This window comes from Pan troglodytes, chromosome 17, assembly GCF_028858775.2.
Source record: "Pan troglodytes isolate AG18354 chromosome 17, NHGRI_mPanTro3-v2.0_pri, whole genome shotgun sequence".
Lineage (NCBI taxonomy): Eukaryota > Metazoa > Chordata > Mammalia > Primates > Hominidae > Pan > Pan troglodytes.
The window spans coordinates 25162779-25182468 of record NC_072415.2 but is presented as its reverse complement, the minus strand read 5'-3'; the positions used below and the strand labels follow the sequence as shown (position 1 = coordinate 25182468).

The 19690-nt window shown below is 41.7% G+C and overlaps 1 long non-coding RNA gene across 1 annotated transcript; it reads left to right on the top strand.

The window, feature by feature from the left end:
• The first annotated feature begins 1976 nt into the window (after window positions 1–1976).
• On the top strand, window positions 1977–14904 carry LOC134808670 (uncharacterized). The gene is made up of 2 exons (XR_010152096.1): window positions 1977–2159; window positions 13987–14904. It is a non-coding gene; the product is annotated as an uncharacterized LOC134808670 (long non-coding RNA).
• Window positions 14905–19690: the final 4786 nt, after the last annotated feature.

Sequence of the window (19690 nt, the reverse complement as noted above, 5' to 3'; positions counted from 1 at the left end):
AAAATAAAAAACCTATTATATTTGTATAACGTAGTTCAGGCATAGGGAGGAAATGACAAAGTTCAACAACCTTTTCTCTATAAGATATTATTCTGGAACCTTTAAACCTGACTATTACTATTTATGGAAAATGAGATATTTTCATGACATGGTTTATAATTTAAGTATACGTGAGAGTCAAAATGATTTGAGAGCCTGAGATAAATTACTGCAGCTCTGGCTTAGTAATAAAAGGAATTTATTGAATTAGATGGTGACTTGTGCCAGTGAGTCCAGCTTTGAACAATAGAAATGCCAGGGTGCACTGATGATGACAGAATGAGCCTGGAGAAGGAAACAGACTTTTCTCCATGAACAGCTGGTGATGAAGACACAGAGGTGGCACAGGGGAGGAAGTGAGATGGCTGCACACCAAGGCTGTGCACTGCTGTGGCGACTGATGTCTCTTCGCTCACGCACTTTATAACAATAAATGCTGTCCACGCCAGGGCACTGCACGGCGAGTGTCTGTTGTCTCCAAGTACCCTCTCCGCACATGCGATCCATTTCCTGGTTAGCTGGGGGCCCTAGAGGCTTAGCTGGGGGATGCTAGAGGCCAAGAACCTTAATTGTGAATGCCTGGCACATTGCAGGTGACCCAAAATGTTCTAGGATAAATATGTACTGGGCACTTTGCTAGGCATTATGGGGAATACAATAAAAGAAGAGGTTCCTGGCCAATAGGTGCTTACAATTGAGTTAGAGAAAGAAGATGCAAATAAAGAAAATCAGTAATACATGGCAGTAAAGACATCAATTAGAACAGGAATTAAGAAGAATGTAAATGGAGAGGAAGAGAAGAGAAGGAGGAGAAAGCAGAAGCTAACTAATGAAATGAGAATCAGGTGGATAATATAAACTAATTGTTACATGCCATATATATATATTTAGAATTTTTAAGATTTTTATTTGTTTATTTATTTTTAGAGACAAGGTCTTTCTCTGTCACCCAGGCTAGAATGTAGTGGCATGATCATGGCTCCCTGTAGCCTTGAACTCCTGGGCTCAAGCCACCCTCCTGCCTCAGTCTTCCCAGTAGCTGGGACAACAGGCATGCATCACCATGCCCAGCTAACTTTTTGATTTTTTTTGTAGAGACAGTGGATCTCACTATATTTCCCAGGCTGGTCTCAAACTCCTGGCCTCTAGCCATCCTCCCACTTTGGCCTCCCAAATCTCTAGGAGAGGTGTGAGCCACCGTGCCCAGCCATATGCCGTATAAATGACAACATTCAGGTGTGGGAGTCAGCTGATTAGAATAACAAATTATGGATTTCTTAGGATAGGGACTAAGGAATTTTCCCCCCATGTATCCGTTCAGCTGTAGATCAGTACCTGGAAAAGCAGCAGCCAACATGCCGAGTCACTATAAAGTGAATGAATGAGGTAGAGAGGGAGGAAGGGTTGATTATGGCTTGCACAAGAGGGGTTAGATCTGAAAGGAGAGAGTAGAAATGAAGTGGCCACAACAGAACGAGGATTTCTAAGCAGTGGGAGCTTTACCGTCTAGGCAGAGACAATGTCCCTCTGGCTAAGAAACAGTGGCAGAATGGTGCTAGAGGGGAAGAGAGGTTGGCAGAACCTCAGGACAGACTGTGGGGACTATGAGTCCCTCTGCCACCTGGCTGAATCCCAATCCTCCTTCAGGCCTTGCTGTGGTCTGTGTCCCAGCCACTGAGCCTCTGCTGACCCCCAGCCTGGGTTCAGAGTTCCCTCAGAAGCCCTGGCTGCCTCCATCCTGGACCTATTCCACAATAATGGCATGGCTGAGGCAAGGGCGTTCCCACCCTGTAGGTTAGACACTGGGCCTCCATGGAGGATGGAGGTGCTATTCATCTCTGTGTCTCAGCACCCACAAGGAGCAAATGGGCATAGCTCTACTGCAATGTTTTCAAGAGAGAAGGGGTGTGATCAGAGCTGCACTGCAGAGGCTTTACTGCAGGAAGAACAGGGACAGGGTTTGTCTGGTATGATTAGGGACTAGGACGGTGTACGTGGAACAACTCCTGGTAAGACCAGGGTTGAAGTGAGAAGTGGAATTGATGCAGAGAGCAGGGGCTCACCCTATCCAAGAGGCAGCAGAATGCGGGGACTGACAGCAAACAAGAACACATCAGTGGGTAAGGCCCATGTGGACAGCCTGCCCGCAGCAATGATGGGGAGGGAAAAGACCAAAAATAACGCTGTGAGATCCAGCTTGGGAGTCTCTGAGGTGCTGTAACAGGCAGGGGATGGCCAGGGCCCTGGGCGAAACTGGGAGCTCCAGAAGAAGCTTGGAGGAGCAGGGCTTAAAGGCTTGAGGGAGCAGGAGGGATCTGAGTGGAGCCTGGCAGAAGGCAAGGAACACTGCCAGATGATCGGGGGCCCAGGGACAGGGACCCCAGACTCGGGTGGTCAGGACTGCAAGAGCCTGGAGTGGGAGTGCAGGATGCTCCAGCCCTGCTCAGGGACGCAGTCCCGGCTGTCCCCGGCTTCAGACATCTTCTCACCCTGAAATGATAGGCTGTCTTCTCAGTCATTAGAGAATGAAATGCTTATAATGGCATCTGCATCTTAACGGGGAATGAGAAATAGCCATAATTTCCAAACACTTGTTTTTCATAAGGGAACAGACACAAGCATTTCTGAGCAGATGTATCATTGGTTAGTTTTGAGTTTCTGTTGGGGAACAAAACAGAGAAAACCCAGTGGCTTTATTTTTAGTTCCTATAGGGATGAATGACCATCCCCTGTGGTTTAACGATTATTTGAGTATCCTTTTTGGCAGTAACCTGCAAAATCTATCTGTGGTTGGCACAGCTTAGCCTGTTCAAAAGTGATTGTTGCAACTTATATTTTGAGAGAGGGGAGGTAATGGTCTGGTACTGGGGAAGGGAGGTTTGCCTAAAAGTCCAAGGTGGGAAGGTCTCAGCCCTGCTGGCCCATGGGTGTCATCTGGGCTCTGGGAGGGCCAAGCATCCTCCCTGCATCTCCATTTATCTACCTGTGAAATGAGGCACTGCCTGCCCCATGCTCCCCTCACAAAGAAATTACAATGATGCATATATCCTAAAGGAAGATTCTTCAGGATCTTCCTTTAGGGGGACAACATTGGGTCCATGTGGAGACAAAGGCTCAAAAATGTAAAGTGACTCACCACACCACACACAACCAGTTACTCATAAGCCAGGAATAGAAGCCCCCTTTGACCTGAGAGGTCTTTCCCCCATGCTGAGAGGCTCATTTAAAAGAAGGGCATAGAACTGTGTAGACAAACGTAGAAAGATGTCCAGGATAGCTGGGGAGAAAGGCAAGTTGTAAAACATTTTGTACATACATATATATATATATATACACACACACAACACACATACACATATATGTGTATATATACACGTATATGTGTGTGCATATATACTATGCATGTATAAAAACTCAAGGAAGTCTACATAAAATGTGATTATTTCTGGAGTGTGTGATTATAGAGAACGTTTCATTTCATTTCTTTTCTTTTTTACCATTTGCATTGTTACAAGCTTGCATTTCTTTCATAATGCGAAATTTTGATGTAAATATAAACAGGTAAATGAAGAAGCTTCTCTGCCCATGCATGCCCATTGTGCTCCATCAATCAATAGATAATGCTGTCTGTCTCTGGAAAAAGTCGGATGCAGCTAGGGCTGCAAGACCTCAAATGGCCTTTACTCCTGATAATTTCCTTTTAATGTTCCCACCTCTTGTCCTGGGGCTCTAATGCCAACTGGCTATCACAGCCATGCTGATGTCAGTTCATGCAAGATGCCCATGCACAAATTTAGTGTGTTAAAATTTTAAAGCCTACTAAAATGTTCCCTGACAGAAAAACGCCTCCTCACCAGGAATAAGCAAGTATTTAGAAAAACACATTTCTTTGCCTTAAAATGGTTGGAGAACAAGTTTTGGGCAGGGTTGGGGGGGGGCTCTTTTTTTATTAGTATTATTATTTCAAGAGGTTTGGTAACATTTTTGTTTCTCTAAATAGGAGTAAGGAACCAGGGCAATGGCACTGACATGGTAGGAGGCCCCATGGGCCCAAGCTCTGAAGGGCACCGGAGGGCACTAGGCTGCCCAGGCTGTTTTATGCATCGCCTCGTCTATCGTGAGTTGGGGTACAGTTATGACGAGCAGGATGAAATTAGCACAGCTCTGTTCTCCAATTACTACTGACCAAAATGAATTCTGGTCTGCGATAACTAGGCTGTAACTTTTAAGATACTTCAGAGAACGATGAAAATGCACATCCATATACTTCAGGCATCTGGAGGATGTGATGTGAGGGAGTGACAGGAAACTGACTTTCAAAAATCCATGCCCATTTTACTTGATTAAAATTGTTTAATCTAACTAGCTGTTGACCTTGGTTTGTGATATTGAAAATTCTGGGCCTTTCTCATACGCTTCTGTTTAATGTGACTCCTCTTGTATCTTACACTTTCCACGTTGTCCTTAGACTCCTTGATGTTGATGATTGCATGACATCTATCTTTGGGAATCTCAGGAACCTTTTTAAAGTATTAGTAAGAGCTATTGATCATCACAAAAACCCCTGAGAGAAAAGGACCACTTCATCCAGGCTTGTTGTGAATTATTTACAGAAAATAACATTAAAAAAATGGACATCCATTTCTGTCACCATATCTAGTCTCCCCATGCCAAACAAAGCAAACAAAATTGTCAAAGCATCGGACTTTCTAACACAGAGGAATCAACAAATGTGATGTCCTAGTCCAGACTGGAAGGGCTACTTGATGTAGAGGTGATTTGCAGCATGTCAGATGGAAATGAAAGGGGACGACATTGGGTCCAAGAGGAGACAAAGGCTCAAAAATGTAAAGTGACTTGCCACATGGCGCACAACCAGTCATTCACGAGCCAGGAATAGAACCCCCCTTTGACCTCTCAGAGTTCTTTTCACTATGCTGAGCTGCTGGCTTACTGGGGCTCGGCTTGTACTTCTCTCAGGGCACACACACTTTTAAAAGGCCCTTCTGAGACACAGTGATTTAACCTAAAAGAAAGATGCCAACTATGGGAATTTCAGACATGGCAAAATTGTACTGGGAGATATTTGGAGCCATCAGAACTTTCGGCACTCTTCCAAATCACTGCCCAGGGGTGATTATTTTCCTTGTGTTGCCTTCCCCTTGGAAAACCATTACTTGCTTTTCAGTTCCATTAGACTTGGAAAGATGCCATATATGTGGGCTTTCAGAGTCCTACAATGCACACTCAGTTTTCTTTGATTAATTGATAAGTTCTAATACTGTTTATGTTGCCTTTATTCTGTTTCAAGTGCAAATTTTTCCATCACTAAAAACATTCGTTTAAAGCAGTAGTGTGTTGGAGATGGCTCCTACCAGCTCACAAGAGCCGAATCGAATCTGTGCATCTCATCCCAACCCCAGTTTGGTGACTTTACACTGGTGTCTTGAAATCAGCCATTGGGAACATATTTACATCACAGAACTTGGCAAACAGTAAAAGTAGAGATTTTTTCCCTCCAGAGAGCCTATTTATCAGAACACCATTGGTTCCAAGTATGCATTTTTTCTTACTATAGTAGGAAATTTAATTCATTTGGTAAACTATTACTAATAGTGCTTAATGCATGGTAAGTACATACACAATAGATCTTTGTAAAGGAAGGATTGAATGAATGAGTGAATGAATGGGCCGCTTCCAGATATATACAATGCTCCATCTTAGTTTTCGAGACTGAACTGGGCATTGAAACTATGCTAATTTTGGATTCTCCATCCCTTTTCAGTTTTATCTTATGTTCGTATGGATCTCTTCAACACCAGTTCAGAGTGTGGGAGCTTTTCTACAGATCTCTTTCTAGTGTTCCTTTTTCAGGCAAGAGAAAAACATATCTACAAAAATGAAAAAATATAATTTTCATTGTCATAAAAGAGTAATTTTGACTTTTATGTTACGATATGAAGGAAAACATTTTTACATAGGTTATTTTTATTTTTAAAAGCAGAAGCAAATTTCAACTATAACAGCTAAACTATCTGACGTTGTCTCATTAATATTCTGCTTCTCTGATTACTAGCTCCAGAAATTATGAAGAGTTGCTTTTAAAATTGATGTTCAAATTCAATATGATTGTGCTTTGCGTCTTGTTCCAGTAAAGTCTCTTGTCGGTTTGCTTGTCAGGAGCCAAGAAAAGCAGCAATTTCTGCCTTGGAAAATCCTGTGAATATTTATGTAGTAGCTCTAAGCTGCAGGGAATTTAAGAAGCTTAGAAAAATTTTGCAAAGTTTTTAAAGCAGGGAGTCACTGTCATACCATGGATAGAAATCCATAAATGTCAAACTTGAAATTATGTGAGTAGTTACCATTATTCTGTTGGACTGGGACCCACACAACTATTTGAATGTTTATGAAGTAATGTGAGTTGGCAGTTTCTATTTACTCAAAGTATTCTATTCAAGATTATCTGCACTAGTTTGGGATGTCTGCTAACCTCCTCTTAATAAAGGTTCAGGCTTTTGGTCTTTGCTTTTCATAAAAACCTGTCAAAATCAGGCCCCCAAAATTACAGACCAGATATGATCACTCATGTAACTCAACCTCACAATTCTGTTCTTGGTTGAATCTTACAAAGAAAATATCGAGTGAAGAGAGCTAGAAGCAAAGATTTATTTCTTATATTATTCCATTTATATAAAGTGAAAAAGCAGGCAAAACTAACCTATGGTGTTAGGCATCCAGATAGCGGTTGCCCTTTGCGGGGACAGTAGCAGAAAGTGACAGGGGACACTTTTTGAAGTTCTGAAAATGCTCTGTTTCTTAATCTGTGTTCTGGTTACACGATGGGTGTGTCACTTTGTAAAAATACACAAAACTGTTCACTTACAATTTGGGAAGTTTCTTGTATGTAACTTATATTTCAATAGAGAATTTACTTTTAAAAAATCATGCTGCTCTCTGATTCTCTTTGAGATTCTAAAGTGTTTCAAAAATATCCAAGAGGATATTTCTTACATGAGGTTGATGACTAAAAGAGAAATGAAATCCCCACACAGAGAAAGACTTGGTCTTACCATATGAATTCCACCATTTCACTGGACAAAAGGAAGAACTTTCATTTCGGGTGGCTCAGCCATTTGTTTCCAGGAACACTTTCATATTCCTTCTTGCAAGTGGCTGTTTATACATAAGAAGAAAACCTTGCCTTGCAGTTATTTAAAATGTGAAGAAAGACTTTAAGGGGTCACATAGATAGCTCTGTGACAGCCTCAGAGAATCTGGTTTTGGTGTTTTTTTCACCCCATCCTAAAATCTGCTAGGGAATGCTGAGCTAATTAGAAGTGGCCAGCCAGCAGTTAGTCAATAAATAGCTTGGCTCAGCAGATAGGTAATGCAATGCCAGATCAATAGGAACTCTGAAAATTATTTCTTCATTTCCTTCTATGGCAAGTAAGTTATCCATGAAGGACAGAATGTCAGCCTTCAGTCAAAGAGGCATGGAGCTTTTCATTATTCTGACATGAGAAGTTGAGAGGGGGCAGAGGTAAATAGTTCCACGTTCCTTATTGATGTGATGTCAGGTTTTCATTTTGAAATGCACTAGGCTCTAAGAAGCTTTTGCAAGAAAGGCCCACTATTCTCAACCAAAAGTGCTCTCTCATTTCCTGGAGATATCCATTAGACATGGCAACCCCTCTGTCACTTAGAATGACTTGCTGTGATTTCAGTGTTTAGATGATAGGTAGTTAACTGTCACAATCTTACAAAATGGAGGAAAAACTAAAAGAATATTGCAAGATCAGAGGAAACGTTTCGGAGGAGGAATGTTAAAAATTTTTCTTCAGGTGACCTTCTAATAACTCATATGGAATGCCACTTGGCTTCCAATTTTGTGGCTATATCAGAGTGAAAATGAAGGTCATTTTCAATACTGTGTGACCTAAAAGAAGCCTTAAAGTGCCAGCATTCACCATGACCTGGTTGTAAGGTTATGGCTTTGAGCCTTAGGAAAACAATGACTCAGATACTAAATGGGGACTAATATGCTCCCTAAAACTGATAACCCCTCTAGCCAGTTAAGCAGTTCAGATGGTAATAGGATGGCTGCCTTGATTTTTGGGAAGTGAGGAAAATGTAGAGTAAAATTACAAGGTATCGAAAAGAGTTCTTTCATTTCTATGTACCTCAAACTGATAACTGAAGCCTATTTTTATTCCCACACACAATTTGAGAGCTCCTTTTCTGAATCTCAGATGTAGAAAGACATCCATACTTCAGGGGCAGTTTACGCTCTACTTATTTCCTTGGAAGCTCCTTCCTCCTGGCAGTTCAGTAACATTTCCCTAAGGGTGAGCAATCTGGAACCTGAGAGTGGGTTTCTATTTCTTTTTAAGAAAAAGAAAAAGATTACAGAATTCCTTCATCTCTGAAGACAAAATTAAATTCAGTTGCAATGTCATCAATTCACGGGAAATAATAGGACAGATCTGTCATTTCATCCAAATTTCCTGTGCCTGCTTGTTTATTTTTTTCCGGCAGAATTTTTTGATCTCCTGTTCGCTCTATACAATCATAATGGAATATTGATTGGCCCACTAAGAATTAACTCTCAGCATTTCCCATTTGTTTGTTTTTCCAAATTACTTAAGACAGTGTTAAGGAATATTTTACCATGGGGAATGGTCTTTTGTGTTAACTGATGAGTTTTGAGATGCGTACAGTCATGTAAACAACAGACTCCACACTGTAAACAACAGACTCCACACTGTTATCAGAGAATTGAAGATCCCCTTCACAGCAAGCCTGCTGGGGTGAAGGCCAACTCTTCACACTTACCAGTTGGCTTTCATCTTCCACGGTTTTGATGGCTTTCTTCCTCCGACCTCCTTCTGTACCTCCTGCCTCTCCCAAGCTCAGCCACCATGGCGTTGCTTTACACAAGCTTTTTCTCTGCTCAGACCACTTTTTCTCCCACTACCCCAAGCTGGTTCTTTTTTCAGTCCAGTTCTTAGCTTAAATACCACTTCCTTTTGAAGCCTTTCTTGACCTCCCTATGTGAAATTGGTGTCGATGCATCCTGTTACCTGGTTAAACTGTCCCTTAGCTTTTCTTTCTCAGTGCTGGTGATTCTATTCACCTTTTTATTTAATTGAGTTATTCAATTTCCCTAACTAGAGTTTGAGAGCCAGGAGGTTTCAGGCCATCCCTCTCTTGCTCAGCACCCCATCTTCTGGACCTGCCATGGTGCCTGCTGCGTGGTACACACTTGGTGAAAATTCGCGAACTCATACTTTTCCTCTGCCATGTTAAGGCTGTACTTCCCATACAAACCAAAAACCTTCAGGAGCCAACACCAGAAATAGTTACAGGCTGGCTGACGATTGCTTGACAGACTTTAACTGCCCTTCAACTAACTGTATGAGTAAATTCAACTTTAATAATTTCTTCAGGGGACTATACTAAACCAAAAGTACAAAAACTTCCTTCAAATTTTATCTTTCATGTAGGACTAATTCCGCTATAAATATTTTTTAAATATATGTTATGATTTGTTTATTTCAATTTTTATTTTAGATTCGGGGGTACATGTGCAGCTTTGTTACCCAAGTGTATTGCATGATGTGTGGTGGTTTGGGGTATGACTGATCTTATCACCCAGGTACTGAGCACGGTACCCAATACCCTTCCCCCCCACCTCCTCTTTCTAGTAGTGTCCAGTGTCTATTACTGCCATTGTTATAATACTGTATTTTTGATTAAAACTGGGTTTTAAATTCATAAGATAATAATTTCTGCTAAAGTAAAACTAATGAGTTTATACAATTTATGTCCCCCCTGTTACCACGGCTGGCCAGATAGGAGTAAGAAAATCATGTGTTTCTCCTACACAATTTCCACCTTTTTTTCCATTATCTCCTCCCTTTTCCACTTCTCTTAGGTGCTCACACCTGTTTTGTTATTCTTCCTCTCTGGATATCAAAACTAGTCCTTTTTATAAAAACTAGATCTCTTATTCACTCCAAAGAATACATAACTTGTTTCAAAATCATTACCCCTCTAAGGATGTTTATCACATTAGAACAGAAGTGACATAATAGATTACATAGTCCAATCTCCTCAATTTCATCCTCATTTGCATTTTAACATACGAATGCAATGATATCACTCCCTTGTGCAACATCTTCCCCTTCCAGAATCCTCCGCCCAGCAGAGCAGAGTCTTGGGACCTGGCTCCCCGCCTGGCTTCATCCTCTGAGCCCATTTCAGGCTGAGCTCATACACGTCTCTGCTGACAACTCCCTTCCTCCTGCACATTTCCACCCTTGCTGCCTTCCTGGCTCACTCTTATGCTTCCATTGCTGTCTCTCTCCTGGGACAGTAGGCAGACTCTCACCTCCCTACCTGTATCCCCAGCCCAGCCTTGGGCCTGCCATGGGGTACCATCCAAATCAGCAATGTGAATGAAGGAGACTAAAGTCAGGGAGCTCAGAGAGTGGAAGTTCAAGGATGAGCCAGCAGAAGAATGTTTATTTGGGGACTGAGGTGTTGTAACTCCCAAAACTGTGCCTCCCAAGCAGGCTTGAACTCTGCCTATGCTTCTGATCCATCCACCACTTGGAAATAGCTCTTTAAAAAAAAAAAACAAAAAAACACGTTTTTATTGTGTTTATTTATTTTGAAACAGGGTCTGTCTATGTTGCCCAGGCTGGCCTCGAACTCCTGGCCTCAAGCAATCCTCCCACCTCAGCCTCCTGAGCAGCAGGGACTACAGACATGAACCACTGTGCCTGGCTTGGACAGCTCTTTTTGGGGATAAGTGTTATACACACTTGCAGGGACTGGCTGAGGGTAGTCCATCAGTCAATCAGTAAGTGTGTTTGTTGATGTTATCATTTGCCCTAAGCAATAATGTATCATTTGCACTAAGCAATAATGTAGAGTCAGGCTAACTGCCCTTTTCCTCCAACCCCTCCTGACCCTCTAAGACTGACCCTGGAATGATCACCTCAGCCATGCGTACTTTCACACTGGGTGAATCAGCCCAGTGTAGCCTGGGAGGGCACTCTGTTTCCCTTCTGCGAGCAGAGCTGATAATAATGTATATTGACTGTGTTGAATGTCTTCCCTGACTCAACTGCAGTACCTCCTTATAGTTTTCCTGTTGGATTTGAGTGAGCAAGTAGATGAACTGGAAGAACAAGAAAAAGACGAATATTTGCAATTGTACTATATAGTCCAAGGACCAGGCAGTAGCATGGTGTACTGGGAGGGCTTTGGAGCAGGGGGCTCCGGTTAAAGCTTTGCCTCCTGCTATGATCTTGGGCATGCAGGGCACCGCTCCATGGCCCGAAGAATGGAGCCTGCCTAACTCACAGAGTTTTTCTAAGAAACAGAGGAGACCATGCAGGATGTGTGGACCTGCCTGGCCCACAGCCATGCTCTGTCTTTAGCCATTCTCATTCCTGAAAGGAGACACCTAGAAGCCATGAATTTCTAGACTGGATGAAAGTTTCCAGATGCCAGAGAACATTTAGCACTGGGCCACACTTATTTTCTCTAAGTCTTCCTTTTTTTTTTTTTTTTTTTTGAGACGGTCTCACTCTGTCACCCAGGCTGGAGTGCAGTGGCCCATCTCAGCTCACTGCAAGCTCAGCCTCCTGGGTTCACGCCATTCTCCTGCCTCAGCCTCCCAAGTAGCCGCCACTACGCCTGGCTAATTTTTTGTGTTTTTAGTAGAGACAGGGTTTCACCGTGTTAGCCAGGATGGTCTCCATCTCCTGACCTCGTAATCCGCCCGCCTCGGCCTCCCAAAATGCTGGGATTACAGGCGTGAGCCACTGCGCCTGGTCTTTTTTTTTTTTTTTAACTGAGATAGCAATAGACTCACACAACTTTAGCCTCTACTTATAAAACTTCAACATCCTCCTGGAAAAGCTGTACACAAGTGCATCTGCACCTCTCTGCTAGGAGTTTATAGTATATAGAGAGATCATTTCTAGGTGCCAGGAGGCTAGCGCAGGTCTAGCCTCAGTCTTAATGAGTCAGGGTTCAAACTGTAAGTTCCTTGGGGCAAGAATGTGGCCTTTTTGTCGGTTATTGTTATTATTCAGATCAGCCTCATCCATTGTAAAGCAGCGTGGACATTTACTATAGTTTATGAATAATGAACGTGACTGTAACTTTGCCAGAACCAGCAACCAGATGAGTCCAGCCTGGCTAGAGCTCCAACCATGAGTGCATGTGTCTCCCAGTGTGTGTGAGCATGCGTGTTAATGGTGTTAATGTGTGTGACAGCATTATGTGAGGGTGTGAGCATTTATGTGTGTAGGGGAGGGCATGTGTGGTGTGAATGTGTATGAGCATGTGAATGTGCCAAAGGGTGGGTGTGAAAACGTGTGTGTGAGAGTGTATGAGCTTGTGTGTGAGAGCATGTTTGCACGTGGGAGAGGGCATGTGTTTGTGAGCCATATATGAGTGTGTATGTGAGCATGTGTGGTTGAGCCTGTGTGTATATGTGAGCGTATGTGTTTGGGACAGAGGGCATGTGTGTGTGAGAGTGTGTGAACATGTGGTGGGAGGATATGTGTGTGTGTGAGCATGTGTGTGAGTGTATGAGTAAGTTGTGTATGTGAATGTGTGGGTATGTGTGAGAGCATGTGTGTGAACATGTGAGCATGTGTGTATGTGTGTGCGTAGCCCTTGCCAGCAGCTCTAGGGGCAGAATGCGTATTTACAGCTGTGAGCGGTTCATGTGGTCTCCTCCAGGCTCCCCCAGAGCAGGCCACCAGGTTGCTTAACCATCTATGCTGTCTTTGTAGAACGTGCAGTCCACATCAGCACTGTTTCTCTGTGGTTCTATCTTTTCAGGTAGGGGAGTTTTGCCCCGATGATGCCCATGCTCACTCCCCCGCCCAGCTCCTCCCCAGAGGATTCAGCAAACTAGTAGCCATAAGTCCATGAGGTAACACTTCTGAGGCAGCCCTCACCAGCCCTTCTTCCTCCATGGCCTCTGCTGGCATAAAAGAAATGAGGAAATGCATGAACATCAAGTTTGTGGAAACTTACTAAAACTTACTCTGTGCCAGGCAGTGTGGCCACCCTATACCTCTATTATCACATTTAATTCCATAAGGGCACTATGGGAAAAGAATTGTTGTTTTTCCCCCTTAAAGAGAAGGAAATTAAGGTTCAGAGAGGCAGAGAGCTTCCCAAGGTTACAAGACAAGCTGGAGCTGGGCCAGGATCCAGCCATGTTTGACCCAGACCCCTGTTTTTGGCCTCTCCTTGTTGGTTTGGATTGAAGGGCAGGGGCGCAACAGGAAGGAAGTTGAAACTCACAGAGCGTCCAACTATCTCCCTTCACTGATAAGGACATGAGAGCCCACAGTCACATGTTCTGACTTGTAAGATTCAGCTTTCAGAGACATGACTTCTGCAAAGATGCACATCTCTGAGGGCAGAGCTAGGAGAAAGATGCAAGTGTCCCAACCCCAGCCCAGAGCTTACGACAGTTAAAATCCCGTGTGCTCACTCTGATTCTGTAGACTGGCTGATGAAGACCCGCAGAAGGTCTTCAGAAGGTACCATCTTGAGGCCACAGCTTTCGTTTTCTCTGCTGGTCATTGGCACAGCGTGACTCTGTGTCATGGTTCAACACCTCTCCCAGTGAGTGAAGAATAGGACTTAGAATAACAAGTAACACATCAACCGGAACGCCTTGCTTTGATGTTATAAATCTGAGCAGAAATCTCCCTACTACATTGCAAATTCCATTTTACTTAATATTTGCTTTCTTGTCTTGCACTTGCAGATGTTGTTTTCTTTCCAAACAACGCTCTAAGCTTGTATGTGCATTGTGGGAGTACAGAACAGATTAAATTTGTGGAAAAAGTAATAGTGATAATGGTAGCAATAGTAGTAAAAGGAGTTGTTTTTGTTTTTGATTTTTAGCTTATCAAGGCAGAATGACAAGGAGGATAAGCTGCTGATTACCCTGGCTGAGAAGAGTTCCATGGCAGAGGCAGCAGCCTAGTTCCCCTCTATGTCTTATTATAGCTTCAAGCTCTTGAAACTTCAGGAGAAAAAAAAAATATGTAAGAATCTCCATCCTAATGGATAAGACTTCTTTCTTCACTTTGGTTTCCAGTGGACCCTACTTGACTGCTATAACAATGGCTTTTAAGTCAAGTCTGAAGGAAGCAACTGATCCTTCAGAAAGATGATGGCACTGGTGTGGAGAAAAGGGAACGATTATATACTGAATGTGGAGATGTAAATGATACAGCCTCTATGGAAAACAGGATGGAGGTTTCCGAAGAACTAAAAATAAAACTACACTTCAATCCAGCAATCCCACTACTGGCTATTTAACCAAAGGGAAAAACAGTTATACAAAAAAGATGCTTGCACTTGTGTGTTTATCACCGCATAATTTACAATAACAAAGATATGGAATCCACCCAAGTGTCCATCAGCACGTGATTAGATAAAATGAACGTGGTACGTATACACCATGGAATACTACTCAGCCATCAAAAAAAGTGAAATCATATCTTTTGCAGCAACATGGATGGAACTGGTAGCCATTGTCTTAAAGGAAACAACTCAGAAACAGAAAGCCAAATATCACATGATCTTACTTATAAGCGGAAGGTCAGTAATGTGTACACATGGAAATGGAGGGAGGAATAGTGAGCTGGAGACTCAGAAGGGTGGAGGTGAGGGGTGATGAATTACTTAATAGGTACAACGTACATTACTTGTGATAGTTACACTAAAAGCACAGACTTCATCACTATGCAATATATCCATGTTACATAACAGCATTTGTACCCTTTAAACTTATGCAAATAAAACTAACAAACTAGACTTCTCTTTTCTACCAGTGTCCCCCAACTTTAGAGCAGGTAAATTCACTGGGCACCAGATAGGAGGGAATGTGTTTATTCTTTATGTCATACCTGTGTGTATTTATGTTCTATATTATAAACATACATTCAGTTACACTATCATATTTTAAAAACCAAAGTGGAAATCTATTAATGATGATTCTTTTTTCCCCTGGATCTCTACCTACTTTCACTCCCAGCTCCTCTGAGTTCTTCCAGAGGGACTGTGGGCAGCCGTCAACAGAATCAACTTCAGGCTGAGGTTTCTACGACCAAGAATCAATTATAACCACTTGTCAAGTTCCTATTGTGTGCCATGCAATGGCTAGGAACTTTGTGCATGATACATTTGATATTCATTTAAATAATACATATATAGACTTGTTCCTTGTCTTCTGTAATTTCTCCTCAAATGAAATAATCCTTTTCAAACACTTTAGCTGTTTCTTCTGGCATTTCCCCCATTTTTCTAAATATTCTCCTTATACTGTGATTTGTTGACTTTTCAGCTTTATTCATTCGCTTTCATTTAGTTATTTTTTTACAGTGGATAATAAGGGTTTAGCTCTTCCTCCTCCACTCCTTCCACTCCATTCACTCCTCCCTTCACCTATATTCTCCTGGTATAGTAGTTATATCACCATTTCTAGTTAACAGAATAAGCAATGTTTATATTATTCATATGTATATAATATCATCTATACCTGAGCCACATAGCATATAATCATTTTACTTCTTTCTTTTGAAATGCTTTCCCCCTCTGGAGTTAATACTAACATGACTTGGTTTATTTTTCTATAGATTTATCACTAATTCATTTCTAATACAACAGTAAGTCTGCACCCAATACATTACAGTGCAGAAGACAATATTATCAGTTTCCCTTTTTAAAAACATTAGAAGACATTCCTACCCATTATAGGAGGAAGCCCAACATCCTCCTATAATCCAGATTGGCCATTCCTACCCTGATGCACAGCTACCAGCTTGAGACATCTTTTACCACCATCCTTCATCTTTCCTTCTGTATTAGAACCACTACGGTTGACCCTTGAACAACATGGGTTTGAACTGCATGAGTCCACCTACACATGAATTTTCTTCCACTCCTGACACCCTTGAGGCAGGAAGACCAGCCCCTTCTCTTCCTACTCCTCAGCTACCCAACATGAAGATGACAAAGATGAAGACTTTATGATCATTCACTTCCACTTAATGAATAGTCAGTATATTTTCTCTTCTTTATGATGTTCTTAACAACATTTCTTTTCTCTAGCTTACTTTATTGTAAGCATAAAGCATATAGTACATATAACATTCAAAATATGTGTTAATCTACTGTTTATATTATTGGCAAAGCTTCCAGTTAATAGTAAGCTATTAGTAGTTAGGTTTTGGGGGAGTCAAAAGTTATATGTGAATTTTTAGCTGTATGAGGGATTCATGCCCTTAACTCTTGCAGTGTTCAAGGGTTAACTGTATTTCCGTCTTCATTTTTCTTTGCTTTCCCTACCATCTGTCTTTTGATATTGTGGAAAGACATCCAGTGGCTAACTCAGAACAGGTACATGGGAGTAATTTTTTGAGAACTTGAATGTCTGAAAATATTTTCATTCTACTCCTACACTTGAGTGATAGTTTGAATATGGAATTCTAGATTGAATATGCCTTTCTCTTAGGCAGTTTTGCTGGGGGACTCCTGAATCACTGTCTGTAGAATGTTTTTTCTTTGGCTGAGTTTCCCTGAGAGGAATCCTATAATCACTTTCTGGTGGTAAGAGCCTGGCCATTGAGGGACTGGGGGAGAAGGATTAGGGGAGTGTCACACCACAATATATATAGACTTCCATTTATTCCTTCTAGTTTTAGCATGGTGCGGTATTCCCAAACTTGGTTCTTCCTGGTGTTCCAAGCCTAGAACATCATTGGTCAGGCTCTCTAGAGAAGAAACCTCCAGATTTCGGTTAGGGTATTGGAGGGCAGCAGCCTGGTGGCACAGACCGAGGAGGAAATCTTTGGTGATCTTTATAGACGTTCAATACATCCTCCTTAAAAAAAAATTAAAGCCTCATCCTTACCTTTGTCTTCAGAAATTCCAAGTACCTGCAATTTCTGAGCATTTCTGCAGGTCAGTGTAATGGGTCAATTTCTGCACATTTCTGCAGGCCAGTGTAATGGGTCAGCTTGCTGATTATTGGTTTCCCCTCTTGCAGTCTGAGGTTTCAACCACTTACCTTCATTCCATGAGCTTTCCAACTTTCAAAGATGTTTAACCACTCTTCCCTGTTGTCATCTTTGTCCTTTTGAATTTATCACCTCTCCCATTAAAAAAAAAAACCTGTTCACTATAATTATAACATTTTAGGAAGAAGTGGACTAAATGTATGTTTCAATATGCCATATTTAGCTGGACTTCGATCATCGTCACTTAACTTAAAAGTATTAAAAACTTACATCAGACCGTGCAGCTCAGTATGTGGCCTGGCTAGAATTTCAACCCTCTGGGAAGGAAAGAAAAGAAAGATAAAAAGGAAATGAGGTCTGAGACTCTGCAGGGTGCCTGGTCAGAGAGTGATGAACAATGGAATGATGAGTCTGAATGGAAGGCATTTCCGGAAAACATGAAATGGAGTTGGGGGGGGCAGCAGAACGTAATGTCCTTGAACAATGATTTCACCTGACTTCTCTCTTCTGTTCTTCTGTTTCTCTTTCCATCTTTTCTTTCTCATTCACTCTCTTCCATCCATAAGCAGGTTTGTAGCAACTTCCATGTTTTAAGCTCAGGGCTAGTCCTGAGAATACAATGGTACATAAGGCGGGTGTGCTCCCTGTCCTAACTTAATAGCATGAAACAGCCCTTCAGTGCAGCATGCTCAGGACATAGAGGAGGGATAATGGATAATTAACCTAATTTTAGAGCATCAAAGCAGCTGGCTCTTCCAGCCACTTCCAGAGCTGCTTGTTCTTTGACCCATTTCTCCTTAATGTCAACATCATCTTTATCATCACAATCATCATTATTAATACTATAACTACTTATAGAAATTCGATTTACCTGGTCCCATGGTAGACCTTGTATATAGCTTATTTAATTTAATCCTCATAACAATCCAGCAAGATGGATTTTATCAGCTTGAAAAAATTAAGTAACTCACCCAAAGTCACCAGTGGTTAGCAAAGCTTCCTGGCTGCCACCTCCCTTTGACTTTTTAGATGTTCCTTTTCTGTGCCTCCCTACTAATGAATGTAGGTCCTTGTCATTGTGCTTAGCCATCAAGCATTTTTAAATCTTTGTGTGCTCACAGAAACTATTCCTCACTGATCTCCGTATCCCTGATGCCTAACACAGTATCTGGCACAGGATTAAAACTCATTAAATAAATAATTTTTTATGTAAGGCAAAGTCAGGATTTGAACCCAGATTTTTAAATTACAAAGCTCATGCCTTTCCATTGTATAGCATTGTTCTCCAGTTAAGACTTTTTCTCATTGATATTACCTTTCCCCTTGTACACAAGGTTCACCTTTGGCTCGCTCTGCCCCATGCCTGTTGGCCCCTGCTGACACCTGTCTTCCTCTCTCTGGGAAGACTTGTGATTAAACCAACAAGCACAGATACATCTTTTTCAAAAGCAAATAAATGTCTTTTGGAAAAAATCTCTCACTGCCTTCAAGTGCAGTCACAGCACAAATTTAAGCATCAAAACAAACTTTTTGTTATAAATATTTACTCCATTGTGGACAGAGACTTAGGAGTCCATCTGTTCTATGGGATTTTCATTTTAGTTGAATTTTTTGAAACCAGATCAGCAAATCATTGTTACTATTGGCCACACACAGAAATATGTTGCTTAAACAGAACTCTATGTTCAAATGGCATCTGTTATGATCCTTGAGCTTGTCTACACAGAGCTACAGAAGGCAGCAAAGATAAGCGGTGGTGGGAACCTGAGTCACTGACCGTCAATCAAGGGACTGCACCTCCTGGAATACTCCCTGCTGGTTCATAAGCTCTGGAAACTCAGGTGAAAACAGCAGATGGAACTGGTGTTGATATTAAGACACTTCTGCTTCCTTCCAATTATTTGCCAATTTCTTTTTCTTTGCCAAATTTGTAAATGCTCACTTTTAGAGGCAGAATAGCAGAGGAACAAACCTGGTTATATTCTTTCCCGCTTTGCATTTGAAAACTGTGACCTTGGCAAGCTGAAGTGGCTGCATCCTAAATCTCTATTTCCTCACCTGTAAAATAAGCCTAACAGTATTGTTTGAAGACTAAATGAGAGAGCTCAGTGAAACACTAGCACCCTTCAAGGCCGATTGTGGTTGGACAATGACTCTTCATTTCCCTTGAAAGAAGATGAAAGAATCACACATTGAGGTGCCCATAAACCACCCCCAAGTACTCTGATTCAGTGTGAGGCCTGGGCAACTGTCCATCTTCAGTGAAATTGAAGTGGAGAACCACTGCCATAAGTGAGGTATGGAACCAGTTTTCTCAATTGAGACAGAAGTTTTTGGCTTCCACTCTGGAATTAAAAATGAAATATCAAGTTCAGGATGTAGTAAGCCATTTCACTGTCTATTTATAAAGCATTTTACAATGATTATGTTTATTCCTTCTGTATCCTTGAGAACAGGTTTGCCTTTATGAGCCATGCTTTCTCCTTGAGAACACAAAGATAAAAAGATTCATTCAGAATGTCAATGGCAGTAACAGGATTGAAATCCAGACTATTTATCATCCACAATAGCTCAATGCTACA